The 26,635-nt window shown below is 37.8% G+C and overlaps 1 protein-coding gene and 1 long non-coding RNA gene across 4 annotated transcripts in view; one reads left to right on the top strand and one right to left on the bottom strand.

The window, feature by feature from the left end:
- LOC135778740 (uncharacterized) lies at positions 1-26,111 on the bottom strand. 3 transcript variants are annotated; one of them, XR_010544614.1, is made up of 4 exons: positions 25,971-26,111; positions 14,576-14,621; positions 2,994-3,099; positions 1-185 (listed from the first exon to the last, which is right to left on the bottom strand). It is a non-coding gene; the product is annotated as an uncharacterized lncRNA (long non-coding RNA). The 3 variants fall into 3 exon arrangements; XR_010544615.1 differs by lacking the exon at positions 1-185 and adding an exon at positions 196-2,702; XR_010544616.1 differs by lacking the exon at positions 1-185 and adding an exon at positions 196-2,699.
- tshz3b (teashirt zinc finger homeobox 3b) overlaps positions 25,048-26,635 on the top strand; it is a 37,066-nt gene continuing 35,478 nt past the window's right edge. The window contains exon 1 of the mRNA XM_065289266.2: positions 25,048-26,581. The gene's annotated coding sequence lies outside the window, so the exon portion shown is untranslated. The remainder of the gene's footprint in view (positions 26,582-26,635) is intronic.

The following is a 26,635-nucleotide window of genomic DNA, read 5'->3' as shown; positions in this document are numbered from 1 at the left end:
TGCATTTATTAATTTTGGCTGATATTTTAAAGTAGATTTCAGCGGCATCTAGGTGTGACATCGCAAATTGCAACCATGGCTCAGTCCACCGCTCACCCTTCCTTTTCAAAACGCATAGAGAAGTTACAGTAGATGCCACAGGAAAACATGTTATCATCTGAAACAGCGTAGTGATGAACCAGGCTCTGTAAAAAAGAAACATGGCGGTTCAAAATGGCGACTTCCATATAAGGGGACCTGTGGTGTATGTAAAGAAGGTCTTTATAAACCACTGAAAATATAGTTATGTGTATTATATTGCATTTCTGTCAATAGATCCTTCAAAAAGTTACACAGTGCACCTTTAATTTGCATATTTAAATTGCGTTTAGGCATTTGGGAGCTACTTCACTCCAAAGCAAACTAACTGTGCATTTACATTAAGGCGTCTGGCAGAGACTTTTATCCAAAGTGATGTACAGTGCATTCAATGTGTACATTTTATCAGTATTTATTTTCCCTTGTAATCGAACCCATAATCTTTTCCGCTGCTAACACAGTTGAGGTACAGGAGCACCATTCAGGATCCAGCAAATACACATTAGGAGTATATGGGTGTTCCCTAGGATACAAATTAAAGACCTTGACATTGCTATAGCATTATGAATTGTAAGGCAAAGATGCTCTTTGATTCAAAAGAAAGATCTGTAACATAAAGGATTTAGAAGGACACATCTGAGGATAGATGAGTCTGGTGAGCGAAGAGAGGGAATAAAGCAAACTTGTAAAGATTGCTTCGCTGTGGGATCGGATGTTCGCTGTCCCCAAAGGTCCAGATATTTGCAGCTTGGCATAATTCCAAACAAATCGCTCCGCACTGGTAATGGAGATGCTCCTAATTCCCCTCGGACGCGGAGCACTTGTAACGCTGCGCTGAGCACTTCGGGCCGTCCTTCAAAAAATCTTAACCAGGAGGGACTTGTTTGCCGTCCCCCACCTTCACCCACTCGCATGCTTACATGCTCACCCACTACAGCCCGAGTGGACTGAATTATTCATGCATATCTTCGTTGTGTTCATCGTGTTTCACAAGTCAAACGGGGAGTTTTGTGAGAGAGGGGCGGATGCGGAGAGAGAGTTATGTGCGTTTATGAAAAAGTTCAGATTTTTCCGTTCAGGCCAAAGCGTATTTGATTGTGTTTCAGATGGATGCTATGCATACAGGATATGATTACTGTAGCTTCACTGTCATTTAAAATGTCTCAATCACAATATCTGTGCTAAAAATAGACAGGGTCGTAGGTCGTGTTAACCTGATGAGATCTTAATATAGCAGTGAGATCATAAATAAGCTTTAGACAGCAATACTGGCTTAGCTACAACCAGTGGCCTTTAAAACACAAGCAAAACTTCACAGGGGAACGTGCCGATGGTGCCTTTGGCCTAACTGTTAGGATTTTTTGGTAGGCCAAACTGACATGCACACAAACCATTTCTGATGTTGAACATTTCACAAGAAATGCTTTTAGGCCTGGCAGCATGACAGTTAAGGGAATAGACTGTGCAGGAATGGGGGGGCTGAGGGGTAAGCATGCAACTTTAAAGAGACAACACAATGCAAGAACAGTTTGTTTTCTGAGAGACACAGAGAAACAGACAGACAAAAGCAGAAGAGAGCAAGAAAGACATTCTATTTTCTTTTTACATTTACAAGCCTATGCGGGCCCCTTTCGACGCTCTCCATCAGTGATCGCTATCTGCTCGGTCTTTTGTTGGCGGTCTTTGCGTTCCGAGAAACATTTTATGCTGATTGGATAAGATTGGTTTCATTGGACATTGTGAAATTGCACAAATTAATACTGTTGCTCTTTCGTTTAGTCAACATTAGGCATAAAATTGACTTTTGCTTCATCGTGGGATTGTTTCAGAACAGAAATGTGGATGCATTTTAATGCCATTAAACTCTCGAAAAGCAAAGAACAGATGCATAATAAAAGGCGGCGCGGCGTTGATTTGTGGACTATAATGGTCGCGGTCCTCTCAGGGCAATTTGGTTCGCAGAGTCTGAGAGGACCAGGCCCAGTTTCTTCCAGCTGCTCCAGCAACAACAACAGAAAAGGCAATAAAAAGCATTCATCAAAAAGCCTCAGTGAGTGGGGCAATTCATTCAGAGGATGGAGAAGAGAAATATCATCAATATTTGACATTGTCTTATGGAGAAGCGTCCCATGACACCCAAAATGAGCAATCAATTACAGAGATCAAAAATTGTATCCATTACTTATTTTGTGGGGTTTGGTCTCTGTTGTCATTCTTTTCACATGTATTTTCTCAGACCGGCACCAGTTGACCATAAACAATGCGGTCAGCGTGCAACTTTTCGTAAAAATATTTGGGAGCGCAGAATCGAAACCCAGGCAAGTGCGTTTTACGGTGAAGTTTGCGGTAACGTCAGGTCCCTTGGAGGCTACGGCGAGTGTGATTTGTGGCCGTGGAAGACTAATGAAGTGGTCGGCATGCCACCCTGCTTCTTTTGCAAGATCAATTCGGTGGCGTGCGGCAGCGGCATGTTTTATGAATGATGGAGACCTCCTCAGGCCATCCATATACTTGAGCCTCCATGTCACTGCGGGCCCCCTCTGCACCAGGAGGCAGGGAAGTGGCCATTCTTCTTGTTTGCGACACAATACATTATTGCAAGCAGGCTGCATCAACACTAACTGCTGAGAAAGACAGAAAATAGTTAATGACTTTGTGATCTCCTCTTGGAAGCATTCGAAACGAGAGCCCAGATAAATTCCAACATACAAATGGCATTGTTGCACCAGACAGGCCTTTAAGACGACAGTCATTACTTGAGTCTAGCTAGCAGCAGGTGACTGCCATCTCTGGAGAGTGTTTGCTTTTAACGCTAAATGAATTCAAAGAAGGATTTTTACATATTCACTCCTCTGACCTTTGATCGCTCCGAGACGGAGATTTTATGCATGTGTTTGTGCAATGAGATAGTTTACCATATTTAATTCGGCTCGGTGTTCTGAGGATCCGCAGGGTAATGGCGTGTTTGTCTGGGTGATTAAGTGCTACCTCTTTCCTGGTGACATTGTTGAACTCCGGTTGCTAAGGAAAAAAGAAGGAAAAACTGTTGGATTCGATATCATTTTATCATCTAAACACCCTTATTATAATTAGCCGGCTTTCTGCGGAGAGAAATGTAAAGCAGTGTTTTTTTAAAGCGGGGAGCGACGCCCTTTGCCTCGCACAGGCAGGCCACTCCAGCAAGCGTGTGTCAATAAGAAGGATCTGACGCTGGTGTTTTTGTGTTGGGAGATCATAGTGCAGAGCTCATCTGAGGCATCGATGGCATTTTGAAAGGAGAACATCGTATATAAAGTTGTCATGAACGCAGCCTCCTGCGGAGAGGTTGAAAGGAGAAAGTAGAACACAATGAATAGTTGCCAGAGTTTTGTGGAAGCGGTGAAATTTAAAGGCCTTCCTTTATTTTTGCTAAGATTAAAATGAAAAAAAAGTGAAGGAGGGAAAAAGAATGAGAGTAAGAGATACAGAGTGAGACAGAACAATACATGTACTTTTAATCTGAACTTTGTGATTGATTGACTGGGTCTGTCTTTAAATCAACCCTTCCCTGACAGTAGTCTTCTTTTATTATAATCCGCGTGTCAGAAGTGAGCGGGATATGAAGACACTGACAAGGAGAGAAGCAACTCAGCCAGCTACAAATGGAGCTGAGACGCTCTGACGCAGCTCAATATGAGTTTTTATGTGCCTTCTCATTTCACTTCAGAATGAGGTGAGAAAAAAGGCTTATGAGCTGATGATTGTTTCAGATATTCAGCCAGGGAAAAAATCCGGCTAACTAATCAATAAACGTAATCGAATGGGAAGGTGATGTGCCAATAGCGGCCGCCTAGACATCACAGAAATGTTTAATATTAGATGTTTCTCAGGTACTGTAGACAGCTAAAGAGAGATCTAACCTAAGTTAGGTACAGGTGAAGAAGTAGTAAATGGTAGGGATGCACCGATAGGATTTTTTTGGGCCGATACTGATTTAAACAAACAACTTTTGGCCTGTTACACTTTTATACAATACTATACAGTTGGTCTATTAGCTAATTTATTTCTGCATCAAATTATTTTTACTGAACATGGATTTGATCTAATTAACATTCAACTGACCAACCTAATAAAAGAGGCACAAATTAAGCTAAAACAAATATAATAAGACAGCATGACAACCTTCAAAGGTGGTTTTTGCTATTCAGCATTTATTATATTAACAACATTAACTCATTTTTTTACATATAATGGATTTCTTTATGCAGTTAATTAATAAACAATCGGTATCGGCCTTTCTCGTGCTATTGCCGATATGCCGATGGTTTCAAATTCATCAAAAATCGTCCGATAAATATTGGCGGCCGATACATCGGTGCATCACTAAATGGGTCCTATTTAACAATCAAACATATACACGTACATTTTTGCAGAAGAATTGGTAAATTAATTTAAAGAATTTAGGATAAAATTTAAAACTTATTCAAATCACAAAATGCAGCTGCTTATGTGTAGGCTATATAAAAGGTGTTTAGTGTGTTTTAAATAGTTAAAAAAAATCTTACACATTTCTCACAGACTCAAAACAGGTGTGTGCACGTTTTATTTGTTCTTGCCCTTGTTTTTATGTTTATAAATCTGAATTATTCTAAGTGAACAATCACAAGCAAACCATCCCAATATAATTACTTCCTCACGACCTCTCTTATACAGCCATTTTTTACTCATTTGTGACCATGGACCACAAAACCAGTCATAAGGGTCAATTTCTGAAATTAGGATTTATACAAGCTGAATAAATACGATTCTATTAATGTGTAGTTTGTTAGGATAGGACAATATTTGGCCGAGATACAACTATTTGAAAATCTGGAATCTGGGGGTGCAAAAAATAAATAAATATTGAGAAAATCCTTTAAGGTTGTCATTAGCAACACATATTACTAATGATAAACACATTTTGACAGTAGTTAATGTACAAAATGTCTTCATGGTACATGATCTTTACTCAATATTCTAATGATTTTTTGCATAAAAATTGATAATTTTGAGCCATACAAAGTCCTTGATTATTATCGGCCTAGAAAATCGCAACTTTTAATTTTCCGTCTGACTTAGTACACAATGTAACTACAAAAGAGTCAAGTTTTAAATAGGAAAAATATTAAAACTCTTTGGTTATTTTTGAGTGCAATGCTAATGGTCTAATCAGATTCAATGGATTATGCTAAGCTATGCTAAAAGTGCTAGCACCAGACCCGGAGATTGGCTGAATGGATTCCAAAATGGTAAAAATCTAATGTTTAACTTTAGGGGAGCTGGAAAATTAGCATATTTTCAAAAAAAGAGAATAGTCTGTACACATGTCCTTGTGTACTTGTACTTGTGTAAGTGCGCAAAGCCTTATAAGTATAGTTTATTTGACTACAATGTAAGTGGGGTTTCCCACTGTGCATGTACAGTAAGTACGCACTCTTCTGATGACGAAAATTGCGTCATGCGTACTGGACTAAAATTGGACTATTCTTCGGCCTTTAGTTGTAAGACTGTGATACAACTAACCCCACTGTGTGGAAATGTTTCCAATCTCAGCTAACATTTGCTATCAATTAATGACGTGTTTTAAAATGGTATGTTTTAAGCAACAAGACAGATTAAATTAATATGAGGTGACTTGCATACCCAACTCAGAAATAAAAATGTTACGTTCTAGCCAAAACACCAGTATCTTGTCCAGTATCAAAACGTTTCATAAATTTGCAGGAGGCCATCCTCAGACAGTGAAGGTAAAAGACCAAAAAATAAACACGTATTGTTCAACCCTGTTTAACAATATAAAATGTTTGTTACATTTAATCCTGGATTAGGTTGTGCCCCCTACTCGCTCCTACACGCCCCTAATCTTCTATTCATTTGTGCATGCAGTTAGGCCGTGTACATGCACCAGTTTTGTCTGTCGGTATTCTGGCTAAAATGCATAATGTCAATCTATCTTCATTCTGGATATGGGTATCCTTTGGAGTCACGCTTATGTTCACCTCTTCCCACCTGCAGAAACTCCATCTGCTCTTCATGTATGATGACCTGTGTGTATCAGCTCAACTAAAGGCAACGTCCTTAAGTAAGGATACATAAATAAACTTCAATCAAACATGCATTCTCTCTCTGTGATATTGCACACGCACAAGCCCATACCCACAAAAGTAATTTACAGGAAATCGTTCGGCAAAGACATACGCACACACACATTCACACACGCCAGATCGCACACATGCTCGCAGGCAGGCACGCACACAGCTGAAAGTAGTCTCAGGGTGAGATTGACCATGAGATAACTCTGCAAGAAAGAAGCCCTCTCTTGTTCCCTAGAGTGTTCTACATTTATTTTCCTTTATATATTATTCAAGTTAAAATAATTAATTCAGGATATTAAATCAAGATGTTGGAAATCAATCCAAACTCTGTCTCAGTCTGGATTTCATTACAACGCCGCGACTGTGACTGGTTAAGCAGGGCTTTGCTTCATGTACGCCGGAGCTGTTACGTGGCATCCGATTGGCCGGCTAAACAATCCATTTTTTCACCACTGTCAGAGTACTTGCATGTAATCTGATTGGCGAGTGGAAAGATTTTGGCATAATTTCAAATGGATGTTTAAGCTGTCATTTAGCATGAAACATTGCTTTGCCATGAGCTAAAAGTTATGAATGTATGTATGTGTATTTATAAATACACTGTATATAGCTTTATGGCATGTGGTGGTCTTAAGTCACCTTGCTATATTTTTAGTCCAATGTAAATTCGTGTTCCACTTCCATTTTTAATTAACAGTTTCTGGGTTAAAGGCATATGGAACAGGCTTTACATTACTCTTGGGGAATATCAACAAGCAACATGATATTTCTGCCCATATTAACATATTTCTTAAATCGAAGCCACATCAAAGTCTCATCAAGTTCATGCTTTTTTATTTTTTACATTGCTTGAAAAATAGCAATCACAGTATTGAAGTATAAAATATTTAGTGCATCTTATGTTTGGAATTTGCTTAAATTGTTTTACATTTATGCACTTGGCAGACACTTTTATCAAAAGAAACGTTTTGTGTATTTAACCTATATTTAATCAGTGCATGTGTTACATGGGCACCAAACCAACACCCTTGGCATTTTTAAGGCTATGGGCTACCATTTGAGATAGAGGAACACTTTATTATTAATATTTACATTTTTTTTACCATTATTATTAAATCCTTGGTAATACATCCTTGGTGTCAGTGGGATAGCATTTGTAGAGCACCTTTAATTAAATTCACCTGGGGGTTCCCACGCATCACTTTTGTTGCAAACTTGGGTTCGTTTGAAAGCATCTTGACACCAAGGGATCATCATTTCAAAGTTATTCTGATTTAGTTGTTAAATCAGTCCATGAATTTCCATTTCAGTCCGATTCAAGAGAGGAATCTTTATCCACTGGTGTCACTAAAATTTTAAATTTTTCCTTTAAACACTATTTTGTATTTTCAATAATTTAGTGCCTTCCTCACCTACTGACGTAAAACATGCCTGACAAAGCTTTATATATTTTAACATGTATTAAAGTGAAATATAGAAACGTGTGTTTCTGAAAGCTCTCGGTTAATTTGAACATTAAATTAAAGCGCTGGGTTCGTGATTTTAAATCTCTGGACCTGTGTATTGTATCATTTATATTTTCTCCTTCACTGTCTCCCCAGAAGACACACTGGCTACTGGCTTTATGGGAAATCCGCTCTGTATCCCGAACGTCTGTCTGAATCAATACTCTTGTGAGATGACACCACAGTGGACTTATCCTGTTTTATGTTGATGGCTAGCTAATTTTGGAATGGCGACATGTTTCTTCTCCTCCGCCGACAGACATGGTATAATTTTGTGGTAAAAACGTCAATCAGGCGGCAGGATGCTTTGGGCTGAGGAGGCTGGATTCGGAGTGAATTTATTGATGGAAAATGTATCTATATACTGTTCGAGACACTCTTAACCCCAAATCTGGATGTTGGTGATAATTCCCGGTTGTTAAAGTGACAGCGCACAGTGGCCCTCTGTGAATGTAAGAGGCCGGCACTGCCTATTAGTGTGCAGTATTTCACACACATACCCGCACATGGGGATGAGCTGAGTGAGACCTGGGTCAACACAAACACGTACACACAATAACTAAGAGTACAAACAGATGCGTGCACACATACACATGCTCACTAAAGTATAGATTACTCAGGGACCAGCAGGAAGGAGGTAAACACACACAAATGATTACACTAACAGGAACAACAAAGACTTGTTTTCTTGTTAAAGTTATGAAGTTACGGTAAAGGTTATTTCTGAGCTTACTGAAGTACACTAAACATCAATACTGGATTTATACAATCAAAACAACTTCAGCTTTGTGTCCTTGTCTGATCAATTCACTTCATTTTAAAACTGTTTAGTTTTTTATTTCAATAGATTTGTCCATATTCTTTGAGATAGCTTTCTCAAAGCTCTTTTAAAAACGACAGTCAATAACTGTCACAGATATGAAAGTGAATAATTACCCTAATTAATAACCATTGGCAATTTCGTATCGATAGTCTTTTCTTGAGTGCTGTGAAGTGTTGCTCATTTTAGACTGGAGGTACTTGATTTTTGGGGTTTGCAATGAAACGTTTTGGCTCAACAGCGCATTCACACGCTCACGTCCACAGGCACACAAAACATGGCTGGTTTTCCGATCACGTCAGTAGCAGTAGTTAAAGACTGTGACACTGAAGGAGCTGTCAAAAGGGTCTGGACTTATTTCATGTAAGGTACCCTAGCCATTAGCTCACATTGACCTTTACTGCAATTTCCTTCTGTCAGATTCACAACACTCCCCTGTGCAGACTCTGCGTTTGCTTTTGCGATTTCTGTGATTGCGTGTGGAAATTTTATTTTATTTAGACTTGTTTTGGCCTGTAAAAAAATATAAAATCCTCAGCCACATTAAAATACTGCTAAAAAATGCGCTTGATCTAAAAAACATGTTTGTCAACACGTTTTCCACTCTTCTGAAACATATGTGCTTACACAACAGTATGCGCTCTCGCACGCCAGATGCAAACATGCACATTTGTCTATTCTTCTAATCCTTGGTAATTGGAAATTAATTCAACGGCCGTCCAGAGAAATCGATAAAGAATTAATGAAAGGAAAGAGGGAGTCATTAAAAGCAATAAAGAGAGAGGTTATGATGGCATCAGTGGCAGACAGAGACATTGAGAGAGGGGGTGGGTGTGTGTGAGGGATGTCATTTCTGTGTTTTTGGTTAATTCGAATAAAACATGAACAATTAGCTAAATTCTTCATCTGATGTTAAATTCAAAAACTACTTTTATATAAGATTTTTTTTTTATCACAATTAATGTGTTTGTTAATATTTCAAAAAGTTACTACAAAACATGCCAGCTCGAGTACCTGCTATCATTAAACACCAAAAAAATTCTGCCATTATTATTTATTTAAAAAATATATTTTATACTACACACTTCTAATATAAATTTCAATAAAAACTTAAATAAATTTGACTAATAAATATATAAAATATATCTCAATATGGGAAATATCCTCATACCGCACAGCCATACCAATGAACTACCCGCCACACAGAGAGCATCACAGCCCTGATGTTCACCTACCATTCACCCAGGCCATAAAGCTGACAGACTGAGACAATACAGCCGCTGGCGTCTGTGCAGGGATAATAGAGAATGGGCAGTAGCTGGCGGTAATATTGTTGGATAAATGATTATTGATTAGATAAAGGTTGAGATAATCATTAGCCTTAATCCGTTTCACTCAGTATCTCTGACCTTTCTGCATCTCTCTCTCTCTCTCTTCCTTCATCCTGGAGTTATTCGTATGACGATTTGTGTAACACTTACACACATGCACACACAAGAGCAAGAGACAGCTAAGAGATGTGGGGTGAGAGAACAGAAAGACGATGAAATGACAAGTGTTTTACTGGCTGTGGGATTATGTGTTTGATTATTTAGATTCTCTCTCTTTCTTTCCCGCAGTGATACAGGGTCATATCAGTTATTTGTATTGATTCAAGTCTACATTCCTAACACTAGCATAGTTTCCTTAATTACACTTGGGTCTGGATCAGAGAGAGATGGCTGGGATGTTGAAAGCAATTGACGTACTCACCAAAGCAAACAGATCCATAATAAATCCACTTGGGACACTGTAACATCTTTGTATCTATCGTATATGTGCGTTTAAAGCATAGAGAGTTTTGGGTTATTTTTTACATTTTGAAAACAATTCAGAAATTGCCTGAAGGGTACAATATTAAAAAGCATTTTATTTTAAAATGTGTTTTATTTGCATTTATTTGATGGATTTTGTTTGTAATGACTGTGCCTGAATCTGCATAAAATTCAAATATTATTTAAATATCCACAAATTTTTTTTTTTATTCGCTTGTAAAATATAAAGCATGTGTATACGCATTTATTCATTTTGTTAAGTGCTTGTGTGAAAAAGAAGAGCGTGAAAGCTCTGGGCCTGCATTATAACACATTAGACTATAGTTCCTATGGCGGCTCTATTTATTGAATTACTCTGAATTTCCCTCTTAATAGCCAGTTAAGCAGCAGCAGACCCTGGCTAACATCTGGCTGCAATCAGCAGAGGAAATCCGCTTCTTTGCCTTTTGTTCTATTTATTCACAAACCCATGCTGGAATGGCAATGTTTATTTAAAGTAATACTGCCCGTACAACTACTGTACAGAGAGACATTTGAACGTTTTTACACAGAATTACATTTCCTAAACAATTGTCGCTTACAATGCCTGTGGTTAAGCTGCATTGCGGGGTTGTGGGTTTAATGTTTTGCATGAACGGAATCGTAATCGTTTCAGCGTTCCTTGGTCAGCGTATTAGACACAGGAAGCATTACAGGCTCCGAAGGAAGTTACCTCATAGGATTGCGGAGCATAAACCTGTAGGATTGCCAATACAGATGTGAAGGACACACTGTGCTTAACTATGTATGTGTGAGGCTTTGTCACACATCTACTTCAGTTTGCATGTAGTTCGGGAAGTGTGGACAATTGTTTTTCGTATGAGCCCATGAGATGATGTTTGTTCAAACGAGCAAATATCACACGTCAGAAATGACTAATCATTGCTTATAGAATTATTTTAATTAATACTAATGGATTACACAATTTCACATTCATTCATAAATACTGTAAATCATTCTAAAATGAAAACACACACTTCACTATACAAGCCAAATCTGGTTTAGTTTTTATTAACACTTTTTGAATACAGCAACGTTGAAATAAAACAAACACACACTGATCCAGAACATTATGGAATAGAATTTCCCAGAAAAGAAACGCATATGAAAGTTTTTGACAGACAGGTCATAGCCTTGGCCGCAGGAAAACAAAACCAGTTCAAACGTTTCTTCATGGTGATAAAAACCATATGGATGTCAGTTAAACAGCTTAAATAAGCATTTGCACAACTCGCAGGCCAGCTCTGCACACCCGGCTGACTATGAAAATAATTAGTGCGTGCGCTGGAGCTCTTGTGGTGGCTAAGCTCACAGCTAACAACCCCCTAAAGAGCTTCTGTGTAAGCTCCCCTTAAGGCCCTGTGTGTATGGAAAGTCTGGAGGGACAAACACAAACCGTGTCTTTTCTTCGCCCCCTGCCGTGACGTTTACTTATAGGTAAAATGGGAGAAGGAGGTTTGTAAATGAGAGATTTATGATAATTATAATGATGGAATTGTGTTTTATAGGTTTACATTTGCTTGGAGGCAAAACACAGTGTGCATTAAGGGACTTTCTGTCAACTGCAAACATCATGGATAGACTGAAAGTGAAATAAGTAGATCATCAGCTTCTATGAAATAATAATGTAAGTTTTAACAAATGTGTGTCTACACCCACCTATAAACAAACACACAACACACATAGTAGGCATTTGTAAGTCTCTACCTTCTGTGATATGTCTTCCAAAATCACAGTTTTACACTGATGAGAGCAGGGGCGAAAATATTATTATAATTATTATTTTTTTTTAGATAGATAATGTTTTAGACAGAGATATATTTTTGCTGTGGGCAGTAACTCACAAGTGTGATCTATCAATACCAGGTTACATTTTTTTAACTAATGTAAAATGACTTTAGTATCATTTCGCTTTGAACATAAGTAGCACATTGTAACTTTTGACCGTGTCAGCTGGGGCGAAAGTAACACAAGGGTGGGTTAAAAGTAACACAACAGAACAAGATAGATTTTTGTGTTACACTTGTTTGTAGTAAATATACATGACTATGACCTTGTTTATATGTAGCTGCAAACATTTTTTTGTTGTTGTTCAGTCCCTCCAGAAAAACGCGATTATGTGATCACATAATTTAAGGCATAATCAGCCAAGGTCCGCATATTTATGCGGGGGCCGCATTTCTTCAAATACGTCGCACTTTCGCAGCATAAATTGCACATTTTCGTGCGCAAAAAATTTGTGGGGCTTTGATGATTTTATAATCCCTGCATTTTTGTAGCAAAAATCACATATGTTGCATTTACTTCACACAAGCGCAGCCATGTCCCCTGTTGCCATGAGAACGTTATGAAGTGACGTGATTATGTGACGTGAACATCGGCAAAAGCTGCAAACAGTTTTTGCAAGTTCCCGCAATTTTGGAAAGTTCCCACAATTTCATCGCATAAATATCCTGCATATTCCATCGCATTTTTTAAGAAAACATGCCGCAAGATTAAGGATTTTTGCCTGCAACAATCACAAAAAACTCGTTTTTCTGGAAGGACATGTTGTTTTGCAAAAAAATTATTAAATTACATTTTCATTTTAAATTTCAGTTTCATCAAATGTTTCAACAGCAACTCGACAGTACGAACTTAAATTGTTGAGAATAAAATATTTTTTCAACACTTTGAACTTATTAAAATAAGAATAATATAATTTTTCAACAAAATGCAACAGTATTGGCACTTAACAAAGTACCAGGTGTTACTTTCTTCCCAACATTTTATTTTGAAAAACTAACTTCAGGATGTGTTACAGCACTAAATAAACTGTGAATTGATCAGCACTGTAACACATGAAATGAGAATCACAACGCGTTATAAGAAAAAAGTACCGCTTTAGGAATTTACTTACATGGTCAAAAAGGCTTTCTGGACCTACACGCGCAAAATGGTGACAAAATAATGCTGTATTTGTCAGCTCTGTCAAGGGTTGCGTGCTAAAGATGCTGTCATAGTTTAAAAATGCAAATGTGGTCAAGGCTCTAAGAAAACTGCTTTGTTACTTTTGTCCCGCATTACTTTCGACCCGGTTCTACCCTTTATTTTAAATTACATATAACTTTTAGAAGAAATACAGAGTATTACTTTTTCTCAATTTTGTCTGCTGTAAATTTAAAATTGTGTTTAAAATATTGTCTTGTGCATTAACTATACACATATAGAAAGTATGGCCACAGTGAAGAAAATGGTTAAAATATGTACCGCAGCTGTCACTGGTACAAGTACAGCTTTGCACCTAAAGAGTTCATATTAGTACCTCAGAGGTACATACAGTATATTGATACCAAATGTATACATATCTTTTTTAAAGAGTACTGCCCCAGTGACAGCTGGGGTAAATATTGTGACCATTTTTGTGTGATTTTTACATGTTAATCTTTTTTTATATATAATTATGCCTCATTATGTTTATGTGTTAGTCACTCTCACCAGCTGAAAAAAAATGTAGGCTACACACTGTCCTATTTTGTGCATTCCTTCTGTTCCATCAATTCTGTCTTTTTCCATTCCGTAGCTCTGTAAATATTTCAGTTTCATCTGTGTGTCTAGTGTGAAGTGTCGTTTAGTCAGGTAGGCCAGTGTAGTGAAGTGCAGCAGGGCTGTTAGACAGTTAGAGGTGAAGAAGAGTGAGGGAACAGATGGAAGAGTGTTACTCTGATGGGATGTGAAAGGGGGAGAACGACAGAGACCGATAACTAATGTGCTTCTTGTGTTCTCCCCTCTTCCTTGTCATCTCTCCATTTCTGGATATGTGTCTCTGTGTGTCCAGTGATGGTAATGTGAGAGATGATGAAGATGATGATGATGTGTCTGCTTGTGTGTGAAAGAGTAAAAAGTGAGAGAGAGCGACGATGATGAGGAGAAGGAAATGAAAGGTGACTGAAACGTTCACTTAGTATCCTGAATGATATTAACAGCGGCAGACACCTTTCTATGCGCATCAGCGGTTTGTGTGCGCACGCCATGCCTGCGTGTTTGTGCATGTGGTCCTTTCCTTGTGTATTTTCTCTTAATGTCTGTTATTTGAACATTTTTGGGGTGTAAGTGTGACTAGATTGATTCTTGTATGTGCCATGGGTGGAAGAGCCGTCTGTTTATGTGAGTGAATGAATGAATGTGAAGTGAATGGACAGGAATGCGATGTGTTTTGGCAATGACCTCAATCCAAGTGTTATCCATCTCATTCTTCATGAAGCCCATTCTTCTGAAAAATAAAAGGAAAACAATTCAAAGCACATTTGTATTTTGGTTGCTTCACTACAAAAGCAGAATTGTGCAAATGTTGCTTATTTTTTAACCTTTAAAAAATACTTTTGTGGGTGCAGCCCAGTATAGTTAAGTTTAAACCGTCACATTAAATATTTTATAACTAAAGTAGATGATTTAAATGTAAGAACATAAGAGACATTTTTACAGTGCAGTGTTATAAAGCTAACACGTGCATTTATCAAAGAACACAATTAAAGAAACAAAGCGACAGAGAAAAACAAATATCCCTATTACAATACACATTGTCAAGTCACAGCAGGCTTCACGTCTACTAAACGTATGATATAAGAAAATAAAAATCTCTCCCTCCATCTATCTGTTTTGGCAGTAAAGGCATTAAGTCACCTCCCACTGGTTCTCCAGTGATGTGCAGTGGTGTAAAATTGCTCTGCTGTGAGGTGTGTGGAGCTCTGTTACCTTCTCACCTGATTTTAAAAATAGAGACAAAGAGGTCACAAAGCTGAATTAATGATATGATTATAGTGTCCACTTAATACTGGTTACCATGGAGCCGACCGCTCGTGGATCATGATCCACGTCTGAACGGAGACTGACGTTATGATGGAAGCCTTTATTTTTACTCGCTGACTAAAGGGAGAAGCTTTATAATTACGGATATGAGTATTATAAACTATTCAAGGGCTGTCTTGTTTTATAAATGTCTGTGGAATCACATATGAGCATGTATGTATGAGATTGATTTGTAAACTATGTACAACAATAGATGTTAGCTTTTCACATTTATATTATTGAGCTTAAAATATTTACAGATCTGTCTTATTCAGAGTAGATATGGATTTATCTAAAGTTTGAATAAAAAGTGGACACAACATATCAGACACCTTCATTATTTAATTCTTTAGTAGTCATAACAAATATATTTTAAAACTATTCCAAGCAGTCTCTTAATGTGACTCATAAATGCCTCATTCATTAGATTTTTTAAGTATTAGCAAAATGCTATGAAATAGTTTTTGATGAAGTATCGCGTGTCACACCACAGGACATGTGAAAAGTATTCCAAGTATTCCCAAAAGTATGCCAAAACTACCTCATACGTTTCTAAAAGAGGAAAAAGGAAATGTTAAACTTTTCAGCATTGCAGTAAATACTGTAAATACTTCACATTAACCCCTGAAATCACAAGTGTTTCTCTTTTTTTTCTTCAGTCATGAAAAACGACCTAATCAAAATGTAAAGCGCAACTCGCTTTTACAACTAAGTGCTTTTTCCCTTTCTCTCTGAAAAGCCTGGCCTCTGCCCAAGAGAAAGCTAGACTTTTATGTCCAACATTAATTTGCTCAGATCAAACCATTTTGCAGACACTTTGCATGACACTTGGCTGGGAAACACAGCACTAAAATATAGCTGAACACAGGCCACAATAAGCCCAGGAAAAACACCAGGCTTCATTTCATTAAGTCGTTTCACGAATGGTATGTACCTATTTTCAAATATTACCATTGTGTTCATGGTTTTGAAATGTTTGAAGCGTATGTACACATATGGAGATTATGCATCTAATGTGTAATAATATATTCATTTAATTAGTTCTTCCTGCACACACACACACACACACACACACACACGTATGCGTCATTTTATTATGAACTTTCTTTTAAATTTTTGGGTCCCTCTTGCACCTGTCTGAAATCTGGTGCAAACCCATTCCTGTTTTAAGAGAAACAGCATGAACGTACGATCTCTAGGGCAATGTATCTTCGATCATATACGATAGGGTGAAAATGTAACACTTCCTAAATCCTGCCACAGAGAGGGCAGGCTAGCAGCTCCGTCTTTCCACATCAGATCCTATTTCAAAGGGAAACTCCTCAGAGAACACACACACACATAGTTTTCATCTGCATGCTTTGTATAGCAGAAAAGACTCACAACGCTGGCAAAACAGACATTAAATATTAAGAATATATGATTTTAATTAAATAAAAAGTGCTGTGATCACACAATGCTTTTATCACAATTACACTTAAATCTTAAGTCATGTCTTATGCATTGCCTGTGTATCATCAATGTGCCCTGCATAACCCTTAGAGGGACATTAGGAGAATATTTGGATGTGAGAAGTGTTGATATACAGTGGCAGGAAGCATACTGTAGCCAGTTCTCGTGTCACTTTTTCTAGCATCTGTGTTTAGCCACGGGAATGCTAATAATTGGGCTGTAAAGGCAAGCCTCTGGGTGCAGTCCGAGTCTCTCTTTATAAACCAGAGTTACCTAGGGGTCAACATAATGGCATCTGATCTGGATGTGTGTGGACTGATGTTTATATTTGTTCCCTGATCAGATTTATATTGTGTCATGTTGGTTTAGTTGTGAAGTGATTATTTTATTGAGGTGATCTTGTCTCTTTGTGGCATCAATTCTGCGAGAAAATGTGGTGTATGACCACATAACCACATGTAAACAACTTTCTATGACACTAACCAGATAAATGAGTCTCTTTCTCTCTCTCTCTAGCCTGACCAGCCAGTTTGTAGTATGATAGTATGTGTGGTGGACTTCTGAAAGTCTCTCTCTAGGTGTGTTTGTTTAGTTTTGGAACAGCTTTTACCTTAAATTACTCATAAAAATAATATTCTTTGTAACATACAAAAATACTATAGGCTAATATTTTGGCATGTTTATATTGACATTATATTTATTGAATGTATGTCACATCGATCAAACTGATTTTGCCAAGTGGTTGATGTCCTCAACATATTGTGTTGACCCAAGGACAACATTTTTCTAAATAAAACCTAAACCCACCCCAACCATAACCATAACCAAACCCTAAAATCAGAGGGACATGATAAGTGAAAAACAATGGTCTAGAAACAGCTAATCCTGGTTGTAAGCTTAAACATAAAACAAACGGTAAACTTATTTCTGAAATCTGATTGGTTGATTGAAATGTTGCCCTGAGGACATCAACCACTTCGCATCAGAGAGCTTAAAAAAATAAAACTACAATAATATAGTAAAACTAAAAGCTTTTTATCTGATTTATCATATCGTTGACACTACTAACTAATATTTGTTTTGTTTTAATTTAATAACATAAATTTTGGGGGGGAGGAACTGCCTCCCTTGTCTCCACAGAGAAACTCCCTTGGTTTTAAAGTATATTTATTTTTTTATCTCTCTCTTCCTCTATTTCTATTTCTTTCTCTCTCTCTCTCTTCCTCTATTTCTATTTCTCTCTCTTCCTCTATTTCTAATTCTCTCTTTCTCTGTGATTAAGCTTGTCTCTCCAAGAGTGTGTTTAGAGGTAAAGCTTCTGCTTAGGAGGCCTGAAAAATAGATGGAGCAGAGAATGTCAGCGCAAGATAAACAGCAGCATAGTGAAGTGGCTTTCACATGCTTGACAAGACACCAGAAAGAGAGGAAGAAAGGTTGATCTTTCAGATCGGTTGTGCATCTCACTGTTGGTTCGGGCCTTTTTGATCTTTCTCAGCCCTGCTCTCCTTATCTGTAAGTTCTTCCTCTTTTAAGTTCAGTTTTCTTGTTTGTAAAACCTTTTTTTTATTGTTTGTTATTCTTTCTCTTTCTCCTTCTGCGCACCTCTGTGCCACAGTTATAACATCTTTTATTGCCATATACAAAGTCTATTGTGATTTCCAGGGTATGGCCTCTTGACAGGTGGGTGGTGGGACTTTTGTACCTGTAATGAGAAGGAAGTTTGACGGAGAGAGGTTGTATTAGCGTTACCTCACGCCAAATTAATATAGCAGGCCTGGGCAAATGGAAAAGTGTGATTAATGGATTAATGTCGCTGCTGGCATGCGGCCGTAGCATTAATGGCCGCATGGGGTAAACACACTTTGCCGCTGTCTATCTCTCTACATGACCGCCTGCGTTTGATACTTTATAATGAACAAAGAGAAGGGAAATATTGACAATAAAAAAGCACGTAAGAATGTCAAAGAGGAAAAACGACGAAAGCGAATGTAAAAAGACAGCAGCTATATTTGAACACCAGCATAATGACAGCATGTTATAAAAAGTTATGAAAACGCATTTCGAATTATCCCACTCCAGCTCAGTCACAATCACTGATTCGTGCTGATCTCTGAATCATGACGCTCATTCCAATGAATATAGATTGTGCTCTCTAGTAATATCAACCTCATGGGAGCCTAATATTGGGAGTAAACCCAGTCAGGAAGCCAGAATGAGTCAAGCTCCATCTGTTCAATAAAACACAAATGCCCAGCAGCACCAAGATTTGACGAAGCAACTACGTCTGCAGTGTATTTTACACTATTCTGCTGTTCTTGACCCGAAATCTCCCCGTATACTTAAACCGTAAAAAGTCCGAACTGCTAACTCATATTTTTCAGATTATCTAAATCTCATACATGTCTTTTCATATATAAGAAAAGCACAGCTTGATGGTCCACGCTGTTGACCTTGTGGGTCTGCGTTTCAGAGCCCACATGTATCATTGATAGCGTAAAACAGGGCCAGGGCCATTAGTTATTCCGTTAGGAGCTATGATTCGGGCCGGCCGTGTTTGTCTGGTTTTCATTGGGGTAAACATTTGTTCCAGTTGTAGATGTTGTGCGGCAGGAACATGAATCAGGGACGAGAGGCGGAAAGAGGTCTGACAGCTGCAGCTCATTACCACCACCATTACTGCTATAGGGGGCTGCTGGGGGAAATTCCTCCTTCCAGGGAAAATGTTCCTGTTTACCATACAGTGCTGTGGATCAGGTCCCGCACACAGAGATGCAAGGCAATCACATGCAGGCTTACACACACACACACACAAAATACTTATGCACACACTTGAATGAATGAAAATGCACCGTTTTGCACACACAGGCATTCTTTTATACACACTTGCTTAAGTTCATATGTCTGCGTTCATGGTCGCAAACACACAGACACGCACATACACACTCACTTCCTCTCTCTCTCTTTTCTTCCACACATATCATGTGCACTCTCACACACTAACAATCACTCTTTCTTGCGAGCTGATACTGTAGTACCTCCACCCACCTCTTTCCTCTGCCCCCCAAAACCTCAGTGTCCCTCAGACGCTCATGTTCCTTCAATCACGACTGACTCCTGCCTGCTTTACGTCATTGCGTCCAATCAGAGAGAGTTCCACGAGCCCATTAAACTGAAAGTTGTTTTCTTTTACTTGGTCATTCTTTCACTGCTACATCAAAGACAAACATTCACTCGTAATCAAACTCTCCAGCCACATCTGCTCCATCATTGTAGAATCGCTGCAAATCTTTATCTCACTCAGAAATGTCGATCAATGTGTGTTTCAAAAGTGATCATTTGAAGAAAACTACTTTCAAGATCAAAAACAAATGTCGTAGCGGGATGCAGCTCTAACATCAAAATTGGAAACTATTTTGAACGATTCCAACTAAATGTAACTGATTTTTGTGTAATTGTGAACATAAACACAGCCAAACTTATTTTTTGGGGGAGGAGCCTGAATATTCTGTCATGTCCAGCATATCCCTCTTTCAGCTTCCATTCTATTTTTATCTAATTTCATTCAATTTCAAGTCCAAAATTTAAGATTAAGCCTTTTCTTTCGAGCACTGCAGGCCAAATTTGTTCACCTTTTTATATATATTTAACAACAACATAATTTTCATTAATAATTAACATTTTTCTCTGATGATCACACCTTGGGTTAAACCTAATATAACTGGGTAATGTTTTAATTTTTCCACGGCTCTCCTTGAAAGCATAAATCAAAAGAGATGAAAAAGCGCCACGTGCTTTGACCGCTCCCTCCTTCCCTGACCTATGCCAATTTTTATCGCAACCTGCTTTAACTTTGTAGATCAGACTTTAATTTTGAAGCTGGTCTGTGGGACAGTGATGAATTGGATATATCAAGCAGGGCTTAAATTACCCTCTCCCTGGTGGCAGTGGATGGGAAGGTGCTGGAGAAAGAGGTACAAGGCTGGGGGGGGGTGCTCCGTGACCTAGTAACAGGCAGAGAAAGAGGGCTGGTCAGCACTTGCCCTCTCAACCCTGCAAGCTAGCACACCCAGTGAGAGAAGAGAGAGAGGCGCACACACAAGAGCAGGCCCTAACACTTACGGTTCCTCTTCGAAGGAAAAAGTACATAGCAGAGTGCAAGACACACATCACTGGTAAGAGGTGGAGGAAGCAGTCAGACAGCACTTTAACTCTTATGGTGCAAGAACAGTTATGAGCCAAACTAGATAAATGGTGAACAAGTTCTAGAGCTGGGGCAGTTAACTACTGCTTTGGATCAGTGGAGGGACCAGACATGAAGCAAACGCTTGTTTTAGACACATATTTCCATGCTTAAAAACTGAATTATCTCATTCATGCTTAATTATCAAAATACAATTATTTTTTGTTATTCAAAATGTAAATTTTTATATTCACCTATCCTAGTTTATAATTGCTGTTTTATTAATATACAGTATACCTTTCTACCTGGCCTGGATGAAAAACATTTTAAGTTACATATATGATGCATATACATCAAACAAAACAAAAACAAAAATAAAGGGAGCACAGGGAGCTGCTTATGAAAAGTTACTTATTACGTCACAGCTAATTTTCAATAAGGAGTGGCGAGCAGAAAGAAGAGTGGGTGTAATCCTGTGAAACTGCCGTGGATGAGCGATAGAGAATTAGATTTGATGTGGGATGCCACTGCATACCTAGAATGAGCATTTTGCTGCCTGTTACTGAGTAAATGCTTCCCTCTCTTGAGGAGAGATCTCTGATGCCTACCCTCTTTACACACACTACTAGGAACAAGTGTGCCGTGAAGATGCGTGCGGTGCAGGAGAGCGTGCACGCTCCAGAAGCGGGAATTCTCCTCTAGCTCTAATTACGACACATGCTTTTTATAGCCGGCCTGGATCTAGTCGTAGTCATTGTTTTAAGAAGGTAAGGGCAGTAAGCCCATTTGCCCTCTCTGAACCTCAAAAGGAACTTGGGTACGCTAATCTATAGAGTTTATTTTATAGATCTCACTTGATCATACTGTACCATGAATCAGATTGACCCTGGTGTGGCACAGCTAGAGTCTCCAAATCTCATGGGTGGTGATTGTTAACATACACTCTGTTATTAACCTTTATGCATAAGAGATAAAAACAAGGAGCCCCTGCTGTCTAACTGTGTGCTGGAGTTAAATAAGGTGCTTTTCAGTGGTTAACTGTGTGAAATGTGTATCTTGTGTTGTATTTTAACAGTGTTTTATTTTGTATTGAACTATTTAATGCTGAGAAAAGTCTCAAGAGCAATCCTACTTGGCCGATAAACCTCAACTTAAACTTTAACTTCAATTCACCTCCACTGACTGATGACTGATGCTATCCATTCATATATCGATCACACCCAACTGCGCCTCTGCTTCATATAAACGTGCTCTTGTCGCTATGATAAGAGTATAAATAATCGACAATGGCTCATGCTCCATCAGTAAGCCTCGCCAAAGTGAGAGAGGTGTTACGAAACTTTATAGATTTCGTTTAGAGTCATAGCATGCACGCATAGTAAAAGCATAATAATAATAAATAATATTAATAGAGAAGAAAGAATCATAGTCATTTTTCTCACAAGTTATGTGTGGTTGATTCGTGTGGGTCTGCAATTGCCCCAATGTTAAAAATGCTTATTGTGCACAAACATAATGACATTACTCACGAGACACCAAACTAATGATAATTAACTCTTGCGCTGGATTCCGCATAGCAAATATGTTTGGTAAATTTAGTACAGCAGAAGTGGAAATGTTTTACGATTTCGGTTAACTTCTTTCGTTTGATACTTTGTACGCCTTTGTTTCGCTTTAATATGATCGTACGGAGATATTAGATATTGAAAGCCCTCCTGTGGTCCTGTGCTCAGCTTGCGTGTAGAAAAATCACAAAATGGGAAACAGACGTTAAACTGAGAAGGAATTATGCAGTCAGGAATTTTACTGAACTTTTTGTTTGAATTTAGTCATAGAAAGCAAGAAAAGATTGTGTCAAATAAAAACGTGTTATTTTTTTTTTTTTAGAAAAAAGGTGGAATTGATATCCTGTTATTCGATGTAACTACATTTTTGGGAGATCTCACACCATTATCCGACCTTAATGTTACGGTTAAAATAAAAAATATATATAATTTGTAGTTATGCCCCTGATTATCCATCACAATTGCCTCGTAACAACAAAAAAAAAAAACTATAAAAATGTGATTCTAAATTATTTTTTTCAGCACAAAAGAGAGATGGATAAGTCAGTTTTAAGACAAACGAATACCAAAAACCTGCAAACGAGCAGCAAACAGAGGTCTGGTGTTTTGTTTTTGTTAACTTTTTGTCCTTTTTATAATTTCGTTTATTTTACTACACCCTATAATTATGAAGCTGGACCTAAAATGTGGGTTCGTAAAGACAAATTAAATTCATTCATCTCAGATATTTAATCTTTGTAATTAAAATAGTATGAATATTCCAATAAAGTTTTCGTTTGGACTATTAAAACGTATTGCAAATTAAAAACATGTTGTGGGAATGGTTAGGCTATTATGATTTGCGTCCATTGGGGCTATTTTAAGCCTTTGCCCAGAGTTTAAAGCACAAACTCTCAAATCTCTCGTGGGAGCTGTATTAATATGCCAACAAAGACAAAAATAACATTCCCTTTTTTTGCCAAATTTTATTTTCACTGGTAGTAACTTTTCTTCGTGTTTTGAATTTCAGAAAAAAGTTAACTTTAATGATTAGTTGGAGAACTCATCAAATTGTGATCTACTCTTTTTTTTTGCTCACATTACAGTTGCCTTTATTAATTCATCCATCAAGAAACTTTATTTAGAGTGGAAAAACTTTCTTTTAATTGAACTAATGACATTTTATAAATCAAACAAAGCAAATGCCACTGAAAAGAAAGAGCCATGCCATTGCGGCACATAAGCGTTCCTGCTATCTTTAGCGCATGTACCAATAAAAACACCCTTGTAATGTTAAAACAATCATTAGACCGGTGGGATTAAATGGGTTAACAGTCATTAATATATATTCTCTCTTTCTCTATAAAAATTGCACATATTTACTGCAATAATAAAATAAAATGAAACCAAAATTAGAAAAAAAACATTAAGCTACTATTTTTTTTTTATTTTAAAGCTTCATTGAAGTTTAAAGTTTGTTTTCTGTCTTAGAAATGCAGTTTAGATTAATTTGCAATCTTAAAAAAATCTCTGTTTGAATGTTCTGTCGCTAGGTTTGACATCAACAACAATAAATACTTACATTTTGGAATGAATAAGATTATGTACCCAAAATGTAGATATTATAATAATATTAATGATAATAGTAACAATAATAGTAATAATAATAATAATAATAATAATTTCAATGCTGATTTTATAATAATAGTTTCAAAAGACTTTTCAAGCTGTGTACATTTGTTAGGCCTCTGGCAGCTAAAATGTGTTTCATATTAAACAGATGTCTCTAATTTCGGCATTTAAAACAATGCTTACTGGATATTTTGACAGGTCAACAAACAAAAGACCCAGAAAAAAACATGTTTAGCTCAAGGCATGATAGGTATAGACATAAAGACACCGAGATAAAGTGAAGTAAAACATGAGATATGAGATAATAACGTACCTTTTCTTCTTTTTGGATAACGGAGCATAAAACACGATTAGTGATGTACTTTTTAAACAAAAATATGAATACATACTTAAACACAATCTAAATAAAAATATCAAATTTTTACATGTTTAGGTTTTTATTTTAGCCTTTGAACATGGAAGGGGGCGGTAACGATTCACAATGCGCGCTCACGTTCATATACTAATGCAGCTGTAATTTCTTACCACACACACACACACACACACACCAAAGAAGGAAGAGTTTTTTGCGTGTATTGACATTCTCTTTACTCTGTTTATATTAGTCAGTTTTGTTATATGCATTTGTAGTAAAAAAAACACACATTTGAAAGAGATAACTTTTTTCCTGTCAGTTCAGTAGTTCTGAAGTCTATATACAAACATTAGCATAGTTTAATAAGTTGTGGTTATTTTTGTTTTACACTTACTACAAATAAAGACGTGATTAATAGAAAATACTAAAATTATAAAATAAAGTTATTTTAATGGCAAATAATAACAGCTTCAGAGACTCAGGCCATCCATGAAACGTGCCCTAAAATAAAGAAAATATTTCAGAATACGTACATTCTGGAACGTGTCGATTCACTCGATAATTTAAAGTAAATCACGGTATTTCACATAAATTAAAGAACAAAATTCACCTCACTCAAATTTTACAGTTGCAAAAAAAAAAAAAAAAATGCTTAAAATGGTGACTCAAATAGTAAGTTATCAACTTCAGGTAAAATAAAAACCAAAGCAGGTTTTGTTTCCACTTTTATGAGTAACATTTTTAAAAAGAACATGCTGTTTTTCGATCGTAACTTGTCGCTGTTATCACTGCAATCAGTGTATATTAGGTTATATTTGAAAATAAGAGAATCATCAGTTTGAACATCTGCATGCACGCCAATTTCAGTCATCTAATGCACTGCTCGAGTACTAAACTGTATAGGTTATTAACGGCAGAAAATGGTAACTTGTTGTCAAACTGTTCTTTTGTAGTACGAAACTGGGAACCCTTCCGTTAATATATTGCGTTATCAGTCCTTTGATGAAGAAAATAAGCTTCCCGTAGTTAAAGCGACTCCGTGCGGCGTGTGTGTGTCTGCGTGTGTGTGACACTGATGGATGCGCCAATGGTTAGACGGACAGATGCTTGGGCGGATCTAACGGCATGCACACACAGAGTGAGATTGGGCAAAAACATCCTGGATCCATGAAAGACTGCTCTTTCCTTCCAATCTGCCCTGTGACTTCGGTGTACGGACATACGGACAAGATATTCTGGCTTATTGAACGACACGACTCCCAATTGCCCCTTCAGTGGGCTCGATGCGATTCCCTTTGCGGTCAGATTGACTTACGTGAGAGAAGACAGCACGAACGCAAGGCGAAGACGCGGACTTAAACGCTTTTAGTGGAGAAGGCAGTGTCTGACATAGTAAACAGAGAGGAAACAGTTGCCATCTCGACCTCTCAATGTGTGAACGGACCTGCATTTCTAATATAATACGGACAGTTTATCATTTTGTCCACTGAAAGAGTTTACTCTCCAATTTACGCGTGCAAAAAAAAGGAAAAAACTTGCATCCTAACATTGAATTTAAGTAATAGTCTGATGTCGGCAATGATGGGCATATTTGGAAAATTTTAGTCTTACCGTCTCAAAAAGTCCACTCTGTGAAGTAAAGCGTGTGATAACGGATTTTGAAAGTGACATTACTGAAGAGGAAATCATCTCGGAGCTAGAGGAAGACGCGTCTGCTTCACCCGTTGCTGTTTTTAAATACCTGCTACGAGCCGCACAAAGAAGGGCAAAAAGTGCTATTAGCGGCCAAGAAAGTGTTTGGCAATAGCTCAGTGATCCATGCTATCGCAACAGCAGCAGCTGAGGCGCAGCCCGAGTCCATCCCCTCCTTCTGATGTGCGTTATTACAAGCAGGAATACCCAATCAAACACCTATCGCATCGATTCGCACCGCTCTCAGCGGATTCCCAGCGCGCGCGGACAAAATAAGCAAACGAGGCAGCGCGCGGGCGACAAGTCCGTCCATCTCCTCCTTCAAGCTTTTTGTCTTTTCCCCCGATTGTTTATTATTAAAGAGATGGACGTTTGAAAGGCTGCGGGGACTTGGAGTGTTTGGGATTTTTCATAGAAAAGCAGTCGGCGACGCTCAACAACGCTGCCCCGCTGATTTTTCTTGTTTTCAATTTGGATTCGATCACTCGGATCGGATTCCCGATGGATAACACATTTATTCAAGCGATCGAGTAAGTAAATCTTTGCTCTTCACATTGGTAAATCATTGATAAACCTGACTGCTC

The sequence above is a fragment of the Paramisgurnus dabryanus genome, chromosome 2 (assembly GCF_030506205.2).
Source record: "Paramisgurnus dabryanus chromosome 2, PD_genome_1.1, whole genome shotgun sequence".
In the NCBI taxonomy this organism is placed as follows: domain Eukaryota; kingdom Metazoa; phylum Chordata; class Actinopteri; order Cypriniformes; family Cobitidae; genus Paramisgurnus; species Paramisgurnus dabryanus.
This window is presented reverse-complemented; position numbering and strand designations above follow the sequence as displayed.